Here is a 20,675-nt window from a genome sequence, read left to right as displayed (position 1 = left end):
ATGTGGCTCCTTGCCCACCAATTTCCTAGGGATTTGAGATTATTCCAATTCTAATAAGTTCCTCATTATTATTTATAATATTCATTTATATATAAACAAATTTTATTTAGCAAAATGGTCCATTACTTTTAATAAATTTTAAAAAATAGATTCTTTCTATGTGGCTCCCTGCCCACCAATTTCCTAGGGATTTGAGATTATTCCAATTCTAATAAGTTCTTCCATGATAATTTCATCATTATTATTTATAACATTCATTTATATATAAGAAAAATTTATTTAGCAAAATGGTCTATTTTACAATAATATGTGTAATTCTTTTTTTTTCCTCAAGTTAAAGTTGACCCATAACTTTTTTATACACGGTTAATGAGGTAAAGGTGTAGTCTAACTTATAGAAGAAATTACATTTTTTCACGACCATTTTTCGACTTAGTTTTAATCAAAATATGATAGATTTTTAAAAACTTGAGTTTAAATTGTTTAATTTGAATTATTCGAATGCTTCAGTGGTTTTCAAGGATGTTGAATCCATTTATGCATTCAAAAATGTATTTTAAAAAACAAAAATTATTGAAATTGTATCCACGCATTTTGGTAAATTCCAATTAAAAAATTTATTTCATGTTGCAATAAATTTTTTTGTTATATTTATGAAGCCTTTGGCTATCTTAACAACATTAATATTTTTAATGTGGTTGTACTAGTTTCCTAAGGCTTCTTATTTCAATTTAAGGTGGATGAGGATCTGAAGATTTTTTTTTTAGTTTTTAATAAGTTTAAAAATTTAGATTTATGTCAGGGGTTTCCCCTCACCAATTCCTAGGGATTTGAGATTATTCTAATTGTAATAAGTTCCTCCATTATGAATTCCCTATTATTATTTATAACATTTATTTATATATAAGAATATTTTATTTAGCAAAATGGTCCATTAGTTTTGATAAATTTAAAAAATTAAATTCTTGCCACGTGGCTTCCCAACCACAATTTTCCTAGGGATTTGACATTATTCCAATTCTAATAAGTTCCTCCATGATAACTTCCTCATTATTATTTATAACCATTTAAAAAATAAAAAATAAAAAATAATAATAATAATAATAATTAGCAAAACAGTTTGTTTTACAATAAGAAGTGTAATTTTTTATTTTTTATTTTTTTTCAAGTTAAAGTTGATCCATAACCTTTCTATACATGGTTAACCATGTAAATGTGTGCATTGGTAACACATTCTTGATGTTGCAATTGTTTTTTTGTTATTTTTATGCAGCCTTCGGCTATATCAACCACATTAATATTTTTAATGTGGTTGTACTAGTTGCCAAAGGCTTTTTATTTCAACATAAGGTGGATGAGGATTTGTTGAATTTTATTTTTATTTTTACCACATTAATATTTTTAATGTGGTTGTACTAGTTGCCAAAGGCTTCTTATTTCAAGATGAGGTGGATGAGGATCTGTTGATTTTTATTTTTATTTTTACCACATTAATATTTTTAATGTGGTTGTACTAGTTGCCAAAGGCTTCTTATTTCAAAATAAGGTGGATGAGGATTTGTTGACTTCTTTTCTTTTTTTTTAATTGACGACCTAGATTGATTAAGCTTCGTCTCAATGCTTATTAAGAGTGGTAGTGTGTTACAGAGTTTGTTAAGAGGTTGTTAGGTTGCAATGACTTTTAATAAATTTAAAAATTTAGATTTGTGCCATGTACCAATTTCCTAAGGATTTGAAATTATTTCAATTTTAATAAGTTCCTCGTTATTATTTATAACATTCATTTATATATAAACAAATTTTATTTAGCAAAATGGTTCATTACTTTTAATAAGTTTAAAAATTTATATTTTTGCCATGTGGCTCCCCGCCTACCAATTTCCTAGGGATCTGAGATTATTCCAATTTTAATAAGTTCCTCCCTGATAAATTCCTCATTATTATTTATAAAATTCACTTATATATAAGCAAATTTTATTTAGCAATATGGTCCTTTTACAATAAGATGTGTAATTCCTTTTTTTTCTCAAGTTAAAGTTGACCCATAACCTTTTTATACATGGTTAATCAGGTAAATGTGTGCATTGGTAAAACATTCTTCGTGTTGCAATAGTTTTTTTTCTTATATTTATGAAGTCTTTCGCTATATCAACCACATTAATATGTTTAATGTGGTTGAACTAGTTGCCGAATTGTTCTTATTTCAACGTAAGGTGGATGAGGAGATGAGGATCTATTGACTTTATTTTTTAATTTTTTAATTGATAGCCTAGATTGATTCTCAAGGGAATATGCTCAACGTATGTGTTGTGGCTTCAAATGTCACCTAGAGCACAAGTGCTTCGGGAGACAAAGAAAGCTTCCTATAGACATTCTCTGGGTTGATTGTAGACTAGTGCCTATGACATCTTAAATAGAGGAGTGCAGGGAAGATTATTTGTGAGGGGGTTTTTGCAGCACTCCAATCGTCATGTAATAAAAATATAATAAAAGGGGCTTGGTTCAATAGGCCTTCATTAAGGTAGACTTAAGCCAACACATGGATCCAAATGCAGGGGGTATATTGGGCAATCTCAAAGAGAAATGTCTTCTTCTGGTGGCCGACACACAACAATGAGACAACTTAATACTGAAGTTGTAGTGATGGTGGAAAGGAGGAGAGGAAGGAGGGAAATAGATGCATAGGGATGTAAACAAACAGAATCCTCAGCAACCATGCGCATGCAGAAATATGTAAGAGGAAGGAGGTGAAATGGTAGAAACAACGGTATGCTAATTAAGGTTTCATGCCAGATATAACATGGGTATCATTAGCACCAAATAGCATGAGTAAATCTGGGCTCACACAAGTACTGTAGGTTAATCCAATAACACAAATAAATCTGCAATTACTATAGGTATTGTATGCTATTGAATAACACAAGTAAGTATGTAATATAACTCAGGTATTGTTCTCTATTTAGCAGCCTAGATAAATCCATAAATCAGGGAGAAACCAACAACTTCATTACACTATTTCAGAAATGGGAAAACACAAATGAAATGAGATTTACCAAGAGGAAACATGTTGCACATTGATCATGCTTGGAATCACTAGGGAAGTTTCATTAATACTTAGAGGGTCCAAATAACCAGTCCATAACATTTAGCACAACATCAGTCAAGTCCCCCATGAATAAGCAAATAAAACCAAAAGTGGTATCTCAAATTTCAGACCCTTCGGGTGTGAAATTTTAGAACCCTTGAATAAGTGTTTCTTCCCCCTATTTATAACCAGAGGGGGAGCTTGGGTTACAGTTACAAAAATGTCTTAGCCAGAGCTCCAGCTATCCTACTAGACTAGCTGTCTCGGCCTATGTAAGGCGTTGTTGCCCAAAACGATTACAATTGGGATTCGATCCCTTCTTGGAAATAAATGGAAATTGTAGAACTAAAAAGAAAACTGGAGGATGATGGAGGAAGTGTCCCTTTTGTTGTTCCTGTGAATGGCCTCTGGTTAAGCAATGTCTTTGTCGTGTGCGTCCCTCTGCTGCTCACCTGGTTTCCGTCCATTATGCCTTAACTGCCTGATTAGTTCTTTCTCTGAAGTCGAGTGCAGCCCCATGCTGAATCATTAAGCGCTCCCGAGCCCCCCATACTAGTACACCAATGCACCATACTCTTATTCAATGTTGGAGCTGCCAACCCATCCATCTTTAAAAGCTTTGTATCATGCTCCTGGTCTAACTGGGGATGTGTTTATGATGTAACAAGAAGTCCTTCGGGTGCTGGCCTTTATCACTGAAATATTACGAAACAGACGTGTTTTGATTTCCTCTTAGACCCCTTTTGTTATAGCCCCTTTCTGTTATTTCATTCATATGACCAAGGGCTGCGACCAAGTCCTAAGTCCTTGGGTGCTAAGGCCTTCAAGCTCTTGTCCGAGGGCTTCTTTCCTTTGTTATATGAAATCCCGCACTTTGGAATTTTTAGAGGGTTGCCATTGTTATTTCCCCATGAACCCCATGATCGTCGATCCGCGGGGTCGGGCCCACCAAGTGTATCGCAATCACACTGCAGGAGGGGAAGTCCCTTTTACTTTCTTTCTCAGTGTTGGCCGACTGTCCGGACACGGGGACTTTATAGGCCAGATCACATAATATAGCGTGTCCAGGAGGATCCCCGCTTATCGCAATCGCAAGCCTGAAAGGAACATGGGCAGAAGAGAGACTTTGTTGTGTGCGATCGCCGATTGTCGATCTGCAGGGGTGACATCATCACTGCCATGTGTCACCCTGTGAGTGGTGACACGTGTCACCTGGAAATGCCCCTATAGGACCCCTGAAAATGTTGAATTTGAATGTCACGTGTCCTCCGTACTGCCACGTCATTTCCATACTGCCACGTCATTGATGATGTCAGCTGCCATGTCATACATATGGGCCAATGGGATTGCACCATGTGGCCCCTTGGAGGAGAGAGAAAATGGCCCACCTAGCCTTGGTTTTTTCGTGAATTCCTTTGTTAAATAGAATCGGCCCCTCCCCGGCGATTTAACTCTGTATCGCAAATCGGCGAGATCGCAAGGTTTTTTTAAAATGGTAGCCCCTTTACTCTGTCGATTGCCCATATCATGGGATTGCGGGATTCACTATGCCTGGGCCCCCGAACTCTAATAAACCATACCGCCACGTAGAGGAGAGAGAAAGGGCTCGCTTGTCCCTGTTTTTGCATGCATTTCCTTTGTTAAGCCTTTTTGGTGATCCCCAGAGATCTAACATTATATCGCAAATCAGTGATAACGCAAGGTTTTGGAGTGTGCGGGAATGTGATGTTGCGGGATTCGGGATTGCGAGATGTGGCACTGCCCCTGTGTTATAGACATATTTGGGCACTGGAACCCCAATCACATATGTCCATAAACCAAGGGCTTCTAAACCCCTAAAAGTGTTGTTTCATACCCTAAAGGAACAAGGTCAACTGATTACATCATCTCCCAGAAGTTCTCCATGAAAAACTACTCAGAACTGGTCAAAACTGGACCATACAGACTGCTCCATGCATAGGGTGCGATGCATCTCACCTATTACACATGGGGGGTGCGATGCATACTGGAAAGCCCTTCTGTAGGGTGCGATAAGCAAGAGCAGACAAATGGCAGAAGCAGTTTGCTAGGTGGAAACTTAGAGAATCTTCTAGAAACTGCTCATATGACACTTGCCTCTCTGAATTCGCCCAGGGATGAGTAAGAGATCTGAAATCTCCAAGTGGAACCAAGAACTATCAGTGAAATGACACTACCAAAATCCCAAAAGCTGACTCACTCTCCTATAAACATCTATATATGGATCCCTCATCCAAGAGATCCAGAGGCTGAAATTTTGTAATTTGCAAGGAAGTGTTGTTGGTTTCTCTTTGAAGACATTGTTGGGTGATCTTGGTTTGTATGAGGTGAAAAGAGCTTTCATGCTGGGAGGATGATGCTAGATCAAACAACTTGGTTGTAATCCTCTCTTCTACTACTTCAATCAATAAAGCTATTTGATTTTTCCTCCATATGCTTGTATATCTCTGAATCTTGTATTTGTATATGCATTTATATGGTTAATGTACATCTGATCCTACATTGTTTATGGTTATAGATCTCTATGCTTTGATGGTATTTTGCTGCCTTGACTCTACAAGTGTTCTTTGAAGTGGGACAAGTGAGAAAGGAGTGGCGAAAGCTCTATCAAAGGAGAGAGGAAACAAGCAAGGAGACTAGCGAAATACTGAGGTTGGTACTCTCTGCTTCTCTCTCATCTATCTCTCATAAAGGAAAACACAAGTAACTTTAGTTTGTTTGTTTCTAAGATAGCTACCCGTCTTAGTGGGACTAGCAGCTCTGAATGGATACTAGTTTTCCCAATAACACCCTGACCTCTGATATGCAATAAACAACTCCACCTGGACTCGCTGATAGTCGATTTGTGATTGTGATTGGCTCATGGTCCTGCGATATGCGATTTGCCTTTGTATTTGGTCCTTTCCTCCTTGTCTTCTGACTTTCCATGGGTAACTTCAACATGCCATATCTTATGATCTAGAGGTCCATTTTCGGACTTCCATATACCGTTGGAAAGATCTTTCTGAGAAATATGCAATGGAGAGGGTCTAATTAAGCTTTGATAGCTCCTGTGGCTTGGGAAATGGCTTCAAACTTCACTATGGTTCTGCATTCTGGGCAACTAATAACTTTATAAAGCAGTGAGTGACAACATTGGCTCCAACTGGGGACAATGCCTTTCTGGAAAGGTGTTGAGAACTTGCAGACCAGTATCCTTCACCATTGGGCATGGAGTCAAAAATATAATGGAACTTAGCAACGAGAAAATCTCCATGGGGCTTTCCTCATCCATCTACAATGTAGAAAAATAAATCCTACCAACTAGAAAGTAAATGCTCAGCTAGTGAGCTTATTTATATGAATTCTTACTTATGCACAGGGCTCAATTCACCTAAGTGAGTTCAACCCTCCAATGGAGTTAGACCAACATTAGAGTACTGGGCCTTATGCCTTCACATTGCTGAAAAATAAAAATTAAAGCAAGCATGCACCATAAAAAGTATTCAAATAAAGAACCTGAAACATGCTATTGATACAACCTCTATTGCTAGCTTAAGAATAGGCTCATGTACTCAGCCACAGGATCATGGAATTTACAAGGAAAGCTTGCAGCTACCTCTTTTTCATGAGCAATCTGCTGACCAATATCCTCTTGGTCAGGGCAGCCACAATTACTTTCCATTTCCTCAACCATTGGTCTTTCAAGAAAATCTTGTTGCTGGACTTTTACTTCCCATTCTTCAAAAGGCCAACCCTCTTGGAAATATGCAATGAAATCTTCAATTTCTAAACTGTAGGAGTCATAAACTGGAGGTTACCTCGAGAATTCCTAGTAGGAATCTTTCTATGATAAATAATCACAAACACTGCTTGGTCCTTCAACTTCAGGCTCTTCTTGAAAAATTTGCTACTGGAAGGAGGCTCCCCAATAGCTGGTAAACGACTCCTTCTAAACCTCCACGACCACCTCGTCCTCCTCTAAATAATAAGAATAAAAAATAGGAGGAGGTTCTTGATCATGTTCTCCAGGTGAAAGATGTGCATCGTGGACTGGTGCCTCTTTAGTGACTTCCTGGTGGGCTTTCTCTTCTTACACAACTTCCCATGGCTGGGAGCATGGTGACTCTACATCGCTTGACTCTTCACCAGAGTCGTATTCATCATAGGAAGGGGAAGCATCACATTCGGTCGAATCAGACCCCGAAGGGTTTGTTGGTAGCTCAATGATGTTTCCTTCTTCACTTTCTCGCTCAGTGGGTGATGCTTCTTGGTACGAGTAGATGTTTTACTAGAGTGGAGCTCCATAAACATCTTCAGCAGAGTCATCAACCTCGGTAATTTCTTCATCATTAAAATATGTGCAACAATATTCAAATAGAGCATTCAATGGATATAATCCTTTGTAATAGTGATTCAACGTTGTATGAAAACTTCTGAGGGAAGATATGCTGCCACGAGGTATTTTTTTGTACCAGACTCTAGCATCCTCCTCTAAAAAACATTTGAACAAATTCATTTCTATATCGTTAAGAAGAATACCTTGTTGTTCCATGCATTCATGAAATCCTTTGAGGTGCTGGTCAAGTCTTCTCTCTGTGTTCCCACTGAATCTAGGAAATAGGTATCCCACTCATGAAACATAGGGACATGATTGGGATAACCAACAATATAAGAGAAATCTAGTGGGGCAAATTGGTTGGCCAAGAATGTAGGAATGACCATCTCAAAAACCTCCCTATATGAGTGATTTTAGCTTCAAAAGTAGGGAAAGTTTTTGGTTGTTGTAGCATCAGAGTGAGTATGGGGCTGCTTGAAAGTCAGGATGTTCAAATATAGATATGGACAGTGGAGTCGCTAGGATGTTTACCATAGATTTGAAATAGTGGAGTCTTCAAGGTGAGATATCTTTCTACCCACACTTCCCTTGCTCACCTAACAGAGGAAATGTAAATTTTTGTCGTACCCAAGGAAATGTATTCTAATCCATTCCCCAAAAATATGGTGTGGCTTCAAATGGCACTTGGAGCACAAGTGCTGCAGGAGACAGAGAAAGCTTCCTAGAGATAGCCTCTGGGTTGATTGTAGAACAATGCCTAGGACATCTTAAATAGAGGAGTGCATGGAAGATTATCTGTGAGGGGGTTTTTGCAGCACTCCAATTGTCACGTAATAAAAAGATAATAAAAGGGGCTTGGTTCAATAGGCCTTCATTAAGGTAGACTCAAGCCAGCACATGGATCCAAATGTGGGGGGTATATCAGGGCAATCTCGAAGAGAAATGTATTCTTATGGTGGTCAACACATAACAATGAGACAACTTAATACTGAAGTTGTAGTGATGGTGGAAGGAAGGAGAGGAAGGAGGGAAATAGATGCATAGGGTTGTAAACAAATAGAATCCTTAGAAACCATGCTCCAGCAAAAATATGTAAGAGGAAAGAGGTGAAATGGTAGAAACAATGGTATGCTAATTAAGGTTTCATGCCAGATATAACATGGGTATCATTAGCACCAAATAGCATGAGTAAATCTGGGCTCACACAGGTAATGCAGGTTAATCCAATAACACAAATAAATCTGCAAATACTACATGTATTCTATGCTATTGAATAACACAAGTAAGTCTGTGATATAACTCAGGTATTGTTCTCTATTTAGCAGCCTAGATAAATCCATAACTCAGGGAGAAACCAACAACTTCATTACACTATTTCAGAAATGAGAAAACACAAATGAAATGAGATTTACCAAGAGGAAACATGTTGCACATTGAACATGCTTGGAATCACCAGGGAAGTGTCATTAATACTTATAGGGTCCAAATAACTAGTCCATAATATTCAACACAACATCAATCAAGTTCCCCATGAATAAGAAAATAGAACCAAAGGTGGCATCTCAGAATTCAGACCCTGCGGGTGCGAAATTCTGGAACCCTTGAATAAATGTTTCTTCCCCCTATTTATAAGAAGAGGGGGAGTCTAGGTTACAATTACAAAAATGTCTTAGCTAGAGCTCCAGCTATCCTGCTAGACTAGTTGTCTCGGCCTATGTAAGGCATTGTTTCCCAAAACGATTACAATTGGGATTCGATCCCTTCTTGGAAATAAATGGAAATTGTAGAACTAAAAATAAAAATGGAGGATGATGGAGGAAGTGTCCCTTCTGTTGTTCTTATGAATGGCCTCTAGTCAAGCCACATCTCTATCATGTGCGTCCCCCTACTGCTCAGTCGGTTTCCGTCCTTTCTTCCTTAACTACTTGATTAGTTCTTTCTCTGAAGTCGATTGGAGCCCCATGCTGAATCATTAAGCGCTCTCAAGCCCCCCATACTGGTACACCACCGTGCCATACTCTTATTCAATGTTGGATCTGCCAACCCATCCATCTTTAAAAGCTCTGTATCATGCTCCTGGTCTACCTGGGGATGTGTTTACGATGTAATAAGAAGTTCTTCAGGTGCGGGCCATTATCACTAAAATATTATGAAACATGTGCGTTCTGATTTCCTCTTAGGCCCCTTTTGGTATAGCCCCTTTCTTTTATTTCCTTCATATGACCAGGGACTACGACCAAGTGTTGAGTCCTCAGGTGCTAAGGCCTTCAAGCTCCTGTCCAGGGGCTTCTTTCCTTTGTTATATGAAATCCTGCACTTTGACGTTTTCAAACAGTTCTCACTGTTATTTCCCCATGAACCTCATGATCGACGATCCGCGGGGTCAAGCCCACCGAGAGTATCGCAATCACACTGCGGGAGGGGAAGGCCCTTCTACTTTCTTTCTCAGCACTGGGTGACTATTTGGACATGGGGACTTTATAGGCTAGATCACATAATATATCGCATCCGGGAGGATCCCCACTTATCGCAATCGCAAGCTTGAAAGGAACTTTGGCGGAAGAGAGAGTTTGCTGTGTGCAATTGCCGATTGCCGATCTGCGAGGGGTGATGTCATCACTACCACGTGTCACCATGTGAGTGGTGACACATGTCACCTGGGAAATGCCCCTATAGGACCCCTGAAAATGTTGAATTTGAATGCCACATGTCCTCCATACTCCCATGTCATTTCCATACTGCCACGTCATTGATGACATCAACTGCCATGTCATACATACGGGCCAATGGGATTGCACAATGTGGCCCCTTAGAGGAGAGAGAAAATGGCCCACCCAGCCTTGGTTTTTTCGTGAATTCCTTTGTTAAATAGAATCAGCCCCTCCCCGACGATTTAACACTATATCGCAAATCATCGAGATCGTAAGTTTTTTTTAAAATGGTATCCCCTTTACTCCGTCGATTGTCGATATTGCGAGATTGTGGGATTCACTGTGCTGGGCCCCCCCGACATCTGATAAACCGTACCGCCACGTGGAGGAGAGAGAAAGGTCCCGCTTGTCCCTATTTTTCCATGCATTTCCTTTGTTAAGCCTATTTGGCGATCCCTGACGATTTAACATTATATTGTAAATCGGCGATAACGCAAGGTTTTGGAGTGTGCATAACGTGTTTCAATGTTAAGGACATTCTGAATAAGGTAGTAGATTACATGTTCACTGCCTTCGTCATCATCTTGGACCAAGACCATAGCAATGGTGCTAGGGGTCGAGACTAGGTAAAGGAAGTAATCTCGATAATAGTCCAGCGGGTGCAACAGAGGAGCATTTATGAGGAAGAACTTGAGATCATCAAAATATTTTTGGGCCACCTTGTCCCATGCAAAGGGCGTTCCTTGTTCGAGCAACCAGGTAAATCCTGTAGCTAGCCCAGTATAGTTGGGTATAAAACGACGGAGAAAGTTGACCTTTCCTTGTAGGCTCTGGAGTTGGTGTAGTGAAGATGGAGGGGGTAAATTTACAATGGCCTCGACTTTTAGCGGATCCAGGCGAATCCCATCCTTGGAAATGATGAAGCCGAGGAGTCGTCCTGATTCCACATAGAAAACACATTTGTGTGGATTTAACCGAATATTATAGTGTTTGCAGCATAGAAAAATCTACCAAAGATGGTCTAGGTGATCTTGGCACTTACGAGAATGGGTAGGAAGGTCATCCAAGTAAGGCTAGACAATGTTGCGAATATCATGAAACGCATAGGACATTTCCCGTTGAAATGTGGCTCTAGCAATTTTGAGGCTGAACGGGAGCTTCTTGTACACGAACGTACCCCATGGGCAGATAAAGGTTGTCTTCTCTTGGTCGTCTGGTGAGATATTAATCTCGTTATAACCAGAAAAACCATCCATAAAGGAAAAGATCTCGCTCCTAGCACATTCATCAATGAAGGGAGTAGGATAGTTGTCTTTAGGACAGGCACGATTAAGATCTCAATAATCCATGCAAACGCGGATCGTGCCTTGTTTTTTAGTCACCGGGACAATATTGGACACCCAGTCTGTAAGGGGGATGGGGTAAATGAACCCAGCTTTGAGAAGCTTTTCGACTTCACCCTTAATAACAGCAGCCTTCCTAGGGTGCACCGGGCAAAGCCATTGGCGAACGGGCTTCACGTGCAGATATGTTGGTATTTCATGCACCATAATGCTAGGATCGATGCTAGGCATTTCTTCGTAAGACCATGCAAACACATCACAGAATTCCTGAAATAGACGAGTATATGTCTTGATCTCATCCGGAGAACAAGATACCCCAATATGAACGTGTTCAATGACACTAGGTTTGATAGAAATGTCAATCGGCATCGTTTGGGTAATATTACCCAAATTTCCTTCCGACCATACTTCATGAGTAACAGTCGGTGGCAGAAATGGAGAAGAGGACTCTTCGAAAGCGGTAGACATGACCGTTGGGCGAGGTAGGAACGAGGAGCGATGATGGGTATCGATCCATGGTGGTTCCTCGAGAGACATGACTTCCATGATACCTTCATCGGCGAGGAAGGTCTCGGCTAAGGGATCAGATGATTCCAAAGTGCCAAGCCAGGGGGATTGAGAGTACATATCGAGAGAGGTCTTCGACATATGAGAATCAGAGGATGCAGAGTTCGAAGCTAAAACAATTTCCACGTAATTGACTTCGGCAGGACTAAGCGGCATGACCTTGCCCCAAGCATCAACAAGATCTGGTGCAGGTATGACCCAGGGATCAGATTTGACCAAGACCATGTTGACAGAGGCAACATGAGGAGGTGGGAGTGGAAAAATTCCCATTAAGGCAGAATATTTGAAGAGACCTGCCCCCACACTCTCATAGGGAGCACTAGAGTGCTTGACGTACGAAACGTTGCCATCTGAGGAGGAAGAAGCAAAGAAATACAGCTGATTGACGGTGACAATCTTCCCTTGATGGGGAAAACGAATCACGCGAAACAAAGAGGAGGCCACGGCATGCATGGCATGAGTCCAACTTTGGCCGAGTAGAATATTATAATTGAGATTGGCGTCAACAATCTCTACTTTGACTTACACTGTCTTGCCTTCCAGGGTGATGGAAAGGTTAGGTAAGACACCGAAGGGTCACGAATCATGCCCATCGAAAGCTTCCAAAGTGTTCAGAGACTAGTTCAGTGTAGGGGAACCAATAGCCTTCCAGCATGCAGTTGACATGATGCAGGTGGAAGCACCTTCATCTATGACAGTGCGGTGGATGGTCTTCTCATTAATGATTACCTGAATAAGAAAGGCAATCTGATGAGGGAGCCACGGAACATGGTTCTCCAGATCGAAACAGATCAAATTAGAATCAGTGGGATTGATGCCCTCGATAGTCGATAGCAAATATTTCTATTGTGATGGGCAGCTTTGGAGTACCTCGAGAGCCGACATGGCTGACGACGCCTAAGCCAAATCTTCAACAATATTGTAGTGCTGAGTGGCTCGGGCGTTGGGATTATACGAGGATTTCCGCAACACACCTCGAGAGGGTGGCCGCGTAGCGGAATCAGGGTTAGGGCACTCGATTTGCAGAGGGCCAGAACTTGGGGTAGAAGAAGAAGGTGCAACTTATTTTTCTTTCCCAACTGCCGGAGTTGGAGTTTGATAATCTTTCGATCAAGTAGCCACATTAATGGGCGTGCTCATCATGAACACTTGAGATCCAGAGGAAGCAAATCGGGGTTGGTCTACCATCTGAGTCTGCTGAGACAGAAATGGCTCTTTAAGGACAGCAGGGGTCCCTTTGAGCAGGTGACTAACTTCGGATCGTCGTGGACAATCCTTAGTATAGTGATCCTCCTCGCAAATGAGGCAGGGATACTTAGGTTTCCATTGCGAAGATTCGCCAGCAGACAATTTGGGGGGACCCTGTTTCAGGGCATCGACTTTAGCTTTGCCTTTGCCTTTCTTTTTTCCTTTTGAGGATTTTTCCATTGCGGTAGACTGGACAGCGTGGACCTCTGAGGTTTTACTAGGGCCTGGTGGATTTTGAGATGAGCTATTAGGAGCAGCATTTGAGACCGACTTCTATTTGGAAGAAGTTTTAGAAGGGGTCTGGGATACTGAACCAATAACTCCATCAACAGGAGGAATGACTGGTGCCTTTGATGTTGTAGGACCGGACGATGGCCGCGGAGCATTGGGTAACAACCCATATAAGGTGCCAGACTGAGAGTAAACCAAATCCAAGTACTAGGCACAGGCAATGGATTTCTCTTCAGTGATGCATCCACCCATAGCTATATCGCGAGCAATTAGGGCTATGAATGATTTGGTAAACCATTCAACGAGCAACTAATCAGCTATCTCGAACTTGATCAGGTGACATCTACATCTCCATTCATGGATATGATAAGAGATGTGTGTTGCCGTGTCTTTCTTAAGCGATGTGAGAAAATAGGTACCAGTTTCATAACGAACCGACAGCTGAAAATGCATGAGGACATCCATGGATAACGAATTGAAGTCATGGAAAGTACTTCGAGGTAGCTCGATGTACCATTTCGCTGCAACAACCGTGAGGGTTCATTGGAAAAGATGAAGATGAATGGAAGTCCACGTACGAGTTTGACGAGCACCAGAGGTGATATGTCATCACATGGGCTTGAGGATCTTCTTTAGCTTTTCCATCGAACTTTGGGCAATCATTTGGTATCTTGGACGGCACCGGAGGCCAGCGCGACATGAAGGATCAGATCATTCGTAAGACGCGATACATCTGGAAACTCAAGTGTAGCCAAGAAATGTAATTGAGTGTTGAAAGGCATGGGAGGTCGATAAGCGGGCCCATAAGGAGGAGCCCATCCCTGCTGGTAAGGATTTTGGCCCCACAGTGGGGGATTTTGGCCATATGGCATTTGAGGCTACCCCCATTACAGATTACCTTGACCAAAGGGAGGATTCAGACCTTGAATACCTTGAAATTGTCCATGCACAAGTTGTTGATAGGCAACGTATGGGTTAAAAGGCTGCTGAGCCTGTTGACCTTGGACATATGGATATGGGACCTGTTGTCTTGGAACATAGGGCTGTTGGGCCTATTGTCCCTGAACAAGAGGGTTCTGGACCTGCAGTCCTTGGGCATAAGGTTGATACACTTGTTGCCCTTGGACATAGGGGTTTTGTACCTGGTGCCCTTGGCTGACAGGATTCTGAACCTGTTGACCCTAGACAAGAGGATTCTGCACCTGCTGCTGCAGGATTTGACCTTGACCCTGTCCCTACAAGGGTTGACCTTGTTGATATGTATACAAGGGTTGCTGCTGCCTGGGTTGGTTTTGCTGTTGCAAGGGCTGACCTTGCGGTTGCAAAATTTTTCCCTGGGGCTACAGAGGTTGGCCCTGCGAGGGTATGGGTTGAGAGGTATGCAGAGCATATTGCATCTGCTGCTGCGTGGCCTACTGCAACTGTTGAAAGGACTGACCTTGCGGTTGTTGCAAGTGACCTTGTTGCGGGATAATCTATGCTTGCTGTTGCGCGGAAGACCTTGCTGCAACAAAGGTTGCCCTTGCGGTAACAAAGGCTGCCCTGGTTGTTGTAAAGGTTGTCCTTGCTGTTGCAAGGGTACTTGAACAGTGCCCGGGAAATTACCGAACTGAATCTGGCCGTAGCCAGGTTGGATGTACTGCCCAGATTGGAGGGTGTAAGGTTGATTAACCAATCCTTGAGAACCATATGGAACATAAGGATTTTGGTATTGGACCTGAGCCCCATAGGGCTGCTGATACTGAACATTGCTCGATCCAGATAGACCAATGGGATTCTGAACCTGTTGGTACTGGACATTTCTTGATCCAGTAGGGTCAATAGGGTTATACATAATACCAGAAGAGGGTTGGTTTATACCAAGCATGTGAGCTTTTGAGCCACTCACGTTAGTGGCACTTGACACCATAGGGACATTCAGGTTTTGCCCCCCAAGCAGTGGCACAATCTGGCCACTGACTAATGGTACAGAAGAACTAACGGAAACAATCTTTGAAACCGCCAGTTGTGATTGATGTGTGACTAGGATTGATGATACAAGAGTATTCGAAATGGTGGGTTGCACTGGGACTGAAGTAACAGCTGGTTGGGAAGTCGTGTTCGTGACGAACAGACCTGGCGTAGGCCTAACGCCTGATGCCCAAACATGATTATGGTAGAGTGATGAGGCACTAGGTGTGCCTGAAACTAAGTGCCCTAAAGACACATAGCCGGGTGGCAAGCTAGCGGGAATACCTTCTGAATAAGGGAAACCCTTGGGGGGAAACTGCAACTGCAATTCTCCCCCCTCAACAGTGTGTGGAGTAGAAACTTCAGACTCATCTGGAGAAGTAACTAGAGCATCACCTTCGGGTTCCATGTCTGAAAACAAATGACGACGAATGGTCGAATGTGTACTGGGGGATAGTTCCAAAGGAACACCTGGTTGGTCGTACGGACTGTAAGGACGCTGCGGTGATATCTCAACAATGTCAAACAAAGGGTTCGGAGGATAGATAACCAGTCCAAGCTGACCATCAGTGGTCATGAGTTCTCTGGAGTTCGAACAGGATTATCTGGAGATTCCGGGCCAAGATCAGCAGATGACCCTGAATCGAAAGTAGGCGGAGGATGAGATGACAATGGTTGAACACTCAAAACAATTGTGAGTTCAAAATTTTGGTCCTCAAGTGACTTTGATAACTCAGGAAACGACTCCTCAGACAATCTTTCAGACGGAGGAGAGGAAGAGGAATTGGGTGAACCAAATGGTTCAGCCACGATGACCTTGTCTTAGTCGATAGAACAAATAACTTCAAGGCTTTAAAATGTCCTTTTAAGGGAACTCACGATTTGGTCAAGGAGACTAACAGGATGTTTTGGATCGTGGGCAATCAATTATTAAGATGCATAAAAGACTGATGTTCTTTCATTTTTAAAGAGTCGAGAAAGAAACAAAGATGACTCTATCACTTTCGATTGGAAACGAGCTTGAAAGGACAAGTGCTTGAATGATCTTTTAAGTTTAATGAGTCAAAAAGATCAAATGACTACTCTGGATGATCTAGGTAAATAGGATTACTAGGCAACCGTGAACTGCAGAATACCTCCTGGCGAACCAAGAAGTACGAGCAGGCAATCTCCCTGAATGTTGTGTTCGGTGTATCACGTTCGCAAGGCGGCCGACTCGGCTTCCTAAGGATAAAAGGATTGCAGCCTAGTGGGGTCTCCCGTTATATACTCGATGGTACGGGGAGAAAAAATCCGTGCTAGTGCTATCTAATGCCAAAGCTAACGATAGTTGCTAGGTTTACAGATGCCGGAACACGTCTCTAGCCTAGACCTTCTAGATATGATCGTTAATGTCAAATGCGCCTTAGGTTAATTGAATTCATTTTAGAGTTGATCTTGAGTTAAGTTTCAGTTTTCAGGTCTTAGTGATGCTACTTGAAAAACCTAAAATGAAACTAAATGGGACAAGACCCTTTCAATTTGACAAAATGCCTACACTAGAGAGGGTAGGAACTACTCAATCAAATGCAAACAATCAAGCAACTGAAAACGAAATGATCTTTCACTACTTCACTTTTTCAAAAAATAAACTAATGAAAAATGCATTCCAATTCCTAATTTCCTGACAAGCACTTATCTATTAGTCCTTTCAAAATGAAAAAATTTCTCTTCCTTTTTCAAATGTTGATGCAATTCTAGTTTTTAAGAGATTGAAATCATAATGATGCCACACGCTAGAATTTCATACTTTCTCATGAAACAATGAAACAAACTTTTTCGCATACAATCCTTTAATGAAAAAGTTTTCGAGACTATGAGCTCTTCAAGCAGATGCAAACATGAAAAGAGAAGTTCATTCAGATCAATGAAACACCGACTTTACCAAACACAAGACCGACAATGTAATCTATGCCAGAAAAAGACGTTCAAACTAGTAAACGAAACTTTTTCAAACTTGTGCAAAAAGAGGTCAAAGTCATAAGAGGGACCAAAAACAAATGCAAGGAGCAAACACACCCACAACCAGACTTGATGAGTCCACAAGCTGTTGAATGGGTGACTAGCTAGATGCCCTAGTGTCGCTGGCCACTCAATGACTCAATCAATCAAACAACAAGATGACAAGCCAACAAGCAAGAAAAACCAAATGAAAAGTAGCTTCCTAATCAGGGAGAAAATAGTAAAAAAGGCTCACGAGGTCAAAAACACAAGAGCAGAACACACTGGCCAAGATTGGGGTCCAACCCTAATCTTCACTTACAGGGATCGACACGACTGCCTAACTGACAACAAGCGCCAGAGGCTAGTCAGCGTGACTGTTCCTTTGCAATTCATGTTGGTCGGCGCGACTGTCAGCCGATTAAACGCGTTGTCCGAGGGAACTAAGGAAAAAAAAAAATCAAAACAGGGACCAGATATGCTACTATGAATTTTAGCCCAATCAAAACAGCGACCAGATATGCTACCAAAGGGAAAACGTGAAATTAGCAAAGTTATCATGAAATCCAAAACAAACAAAAGATGGGATCTCCCCAACAGAGTCGCCAATTTGTGGTGAAGTAAAATTATAAGTGCAGACACGAACGAATTCCTCTAGCCCGATAATGGGTCTAGCCACAACAGATACATTCTATGGAAGATTTCCTTAGGTTAGAATCAATCAAGAGGACCTACCTCTTGGTCGCTTATCCTGCTTGATGATGTCCTCGCTTGCTTGCTCCAACAATCTCTCGCTTCCTTCTTCAAGTTCTTGAAACAAGTGAACAACAACAACACACAAACATAATAATAGACAAATTGAAATTCAACCTACTTAACAAGTCAAGAAGCATTAAGACACGAATATGTAATATTACAAAACATGTAGGAAATCAATCGATAGTTGCATATATTAATATCAAAGAGAGATTACAACCATTCGTCTTGACGTTGCAGTCTTCCTCTAACAAGACCAGGTTCCCACACACTTCTACTAGCATTCCATGATGGCTTCAAACAACAATAGTTTAAAGGCTCTTCCCTTTAGGCTTCACTCCAAACCAAACACACTTCTCCCTCACACAACTAGATGGCTACAACTAGTAATAGCTTGCTTGTCTAATCCAAAATAGTATACTCACACTCAGCCAAAACTCTAACTATGACTAGCTTGTGCTTGGGAAGAAGGGAGGTTTATATAGGAAATATGGATGGGAGATGGATCCTCTTCTCATGGAGAAGGACTTATCCCTTGAGGTAGTACAATCATTATAGGGGAAAGGAGCCCAAACTGTCATCCTCGACCCCATCCTCCAAACTTTTTACCAGACTTCCGTTACGAAGCTTCTAGAGCTGGAAGCTTTGGATCTGATTTAAAAAACTTTCCATAACAGGACCGACGTGACTGGAACACAGCTCAGTCGCTCTAGTCAGCGCGAGGATAGTGCTAATATTTGCACATCGGGGTGGGGGAGACAAAGGCCATTAGCGCCGGTCTTGTAAACTGGGAAAAATAGAAGTTTTAGGGGAAATGGTGCAAAAGAGAAATGATCTGCTCATGAAGAGGGACATAATGGGACTTTCTTCATGAAGGCAAAGCATGCGAGGTTCACTGTAGAGGTCCTCCAGGATCAAGGAGTACAAGGACAGTGACTAAATGTTGTGTAATAGGGAATATGCTCAACATATGCTTTCTCTGAATGCTTACCAATGGTTGTAGTGTGTGTAGTGTGTTACAGAGTTTGTTAGGTTGCATTGACTTTTAATAAATTTAAAAATTTAGATTTGTGCCACCAATTTCCTAGGGATTTGAGATTATTTAAATTCTAATAAGTTCCTCCATGATAAGTTCCTCATTATTATTTATAACATTCATTTATATATAAGCAAATTTTATTTAGCAAAATGGTCCATTTTACAATAAGATGTGTAGTTCCTTTTTTTTTCTCAAGTTAAAGTTGACCCATAACATTTTATACATGGTAAATGTGTATATTGGTAAGACTTTATTCATGTTTCAATAGTTTTTTTTGTTATAATGAAATTATTCAACTATATCAACCACATTAATATTTTTATTGTGGTTGTACTAGTTGTCGAAGGCTTCCTATTTCAGCTTAAGGTGGATGAGGATCTGTTGACTTTTTGTTTACTTTTTTAATTGACGGCCTAGATTGGTTCTCAAGGGAATATGCTCAACATATGCTTCGTCTAATTACTTAGAAATAATGGAGAAAGGTTTTTGATTGTTTTCTAAGTTTAGATTTAGATACTATTTTCTAGGAGATTGTTGTGATCTCTAGAACATAATGTAACCATTATATTTGTGTATGTGTAATTGCTCTAATTAATGAATGCAATGTTGTGGTAGCCTTAGGTGCTCCTCACCTGAGAGCTGTGGGTTTCATTCTCAATTCGATTTGTCTTCCTATTATTTTTTAGTTGGTATCAGAGCGTCAGGGTTGAGTTGAGCCCTTGTGGCTGAGATTGACGTGATAAGCCTTTGTGGCTGAGAGAGACTGGTGAGTGTGGAGCCTCCTTTGCTAGTGAGTGCAGGTGTGAAGATTTGTTGGCAGAATCAAGATCCACCATATTTATGCTTGGAGCAGCGTGATCACATTTGAAGGCTACATTGTCCGTTTGAGGATCAAACCATTGTCTGCAATGTAGTGGATTCTGGTGTGGATCAGTGGAGGCGAGCCAAGTTGGGATTTGTCAGGAAAAGAAAGGTTAGAGCTGATCTGTGCACCCTTAGTGAATTATATAGTGTGCAGATTTGGTAGATTGTGCAACATTTCTTAAGAAAAGTGAGTAGATCTACGTAGGTTCTATTAAGGAAAATTGCGAATTGTGCGGTTTTTATGAAGAAAAAGTGCACATATTTGTGCGCAAATACATTTTTTTGGAATTTATAAATTGGTTGAGCTTAATTGGTTTTTTGTTTAAAGTTGTGGAGCCTGTCATTGTTGGAGTCGTGGATTTGTATATCAGGGATTCATGGAACTACAAGTGGTGCTCATGAAGTAAGAAGCTGGGCGCTGTTGAAAAATGGGATTTTTTGTCAAGACAACTAATCCCCTACAAAGATATACCTGAATGAGGCCAATAAATTTGGCGGATCCAATTATGTTAATTTGAAATTCAAGTTGCAGACATTGTTGGAAGGTTATGGTGTTTAGACCATCACAAAGGGAGAAGAAGCGAAACTTACTGCAGGCACGACAACTGCATCAAATCAAGACTGG

At 41.1% G+C, this 20,675-nt stretch overlaps 1 protein-coding gene across 3 annotated transcripts in view; it reads right to left on the bottom strand.

Annotated features, from left to right (window-relative positions):
* LOC149256983 (silicon efflux transporter LSI2-like) overlaps positions 1-18,242 on the bottom strand; it is a 155,406-nt gene extending 137,164 nt beyond the window's left edge. Inside the window, exon 1 of one of the 3 annotated variants that reach the window (XR_016256486.1) lies at positions 18,127-18,237. The gene's annotated coding sequence lies outside the window, so the exon portion shown is untranslated. Of the gene's footprint in view, positions 1-18,126 lie in introns of all 3 variants that reach the window. The other 2 variants (XM_089413386.1, XM_089413388.1) reach the window with 2 other exon arrangements.
* Positions 18,243-20,675: the final 2,433 nt, after the last annotated feature.

This window comes from Pinus tabuliformis, chromosome 6, assembly GCF_031772625.1.
Source record: "Pinus tabuliformis cultivar Carrire ecotype Pingquan chromosome 6, CPIR1, whole genome shotgun sequence".
Lineage (NCBI taxonomy): Eukaryota > Viridiplantae > Streptophyta > Pinopsida > Pinales > Pinaceae > Pinus > Pinus tabuliformis.
Note: the sequence above shows the minus strand (reverse complement) of the source record. Positions and strands in the feature narration are given on the sequence as shown.